Source organism: Chiloscyllium plagiosum, unplaced genomic scaffold (assembly GCF_004010195.1).
Source record: "Chiloscyllium plagiosum isolate BGI_BamShark_2017 unplaced genomic scaffold, ASM401019v2 scaf_64, whole genome shotgun sequence".
Taxonomy (NCBI): domain Eukaryota; kingdom Metazoa; phylum Chordata; class Chondrichthyes; order Orectolobiformes; family Hemiscylliidae; genus Chiloscyllium; species Chiloscyllium plagiosum.
In genome coordinates, this window is record NW_025215325.1 from 83,143 (window position 1) to 84,242 (window position 1,100).

A 1,100-nucleotide genomic window follows, 5' to 3' on the forward strand; every position below is an offset into this window, starting at 1 on the left:
CTGTCCCTATCCCTCACTCCCTCTGTCCTTGTCCCTCACTCCCTCTGTCCCTGTCCCTCACTCCCTCTGTCCCTGTCCCTCACTCCCTCTTTCCCTCACTCCCCCTGTCCCTGTCCCTCACTCCCTCTGTCCCTCACTCCCTCTGTCCCTATCCCTCACTCCCTTCAGGAGTTCTCCCACTCGATCCCTCCCAGCCCCTCATTCCCTCATTCTCTCTCTCTCTTTCCCTCCCTCCCTCTGTCTCCCTCCCCCTCTCCCCCAGTCCCTCCCTCCCTCCTGTCGCTCTCACTCCGGGATTGGGCCGGCTCCGCTCCGGGACTGATCCCGGGATCTGTTTCTCCGGGACATGGCGTTCGGCAAAACGGGGAAGGATCCGTTCGAGACACGGACCGGGAAACTGATCGGTGAGTGCGGGATCACTCCGGGATCGGGGCTCACTCCGGGATCGGGGCTCACTCCGGGATCGGGGCTCACTCCGGGATCGGGGAATACTCCGGGATCAGGGATCACTCCGGGATCGGGGATCACCCCGGGATCGGGGATCACTCCGGGATCGGGGATTACCCCGGGATCAGGGATGACTCCGGGATCGGGGATAACTCCGGGATCAGGGATCACTCCGGGATGGGGGATTACCCCGGGATCAGGGATCACTCCGGGATCGGGGATTACCCCGGGATCAGGGATAACTCCGGGATCGGGGATAACTCCGGGATCAGGGATCACTCCGGGATCAGGGATGACTCCGGGATCGGGGATAACTCCGGGATCGGGGATCACTCCGGGATCGGGTCGGGGATAACTCCGGGATCGGGGATCACTCCGGGATCGGGGATTACCCCGGGATCAGGGATCACTCCGGGATCAGGGATCACTCCGGGATCGGGGAATACTCCCGGGATCGGGGATAACCCCGGGATCGGGGATCACTCCGGGATCGGGGATTACCCCGGGATCGGGGATCACTCCGGGAACAGGGATGGCCCGCGGAGACACGGACTCACACCCTCCAATCCACCCCCCCCCCACCCGCCACATTGCGGTGACAGGGTCAGTGCTGAGGGAGCGCCGCACTGTCGGAGGGTCAGTGCTGAGGGAGC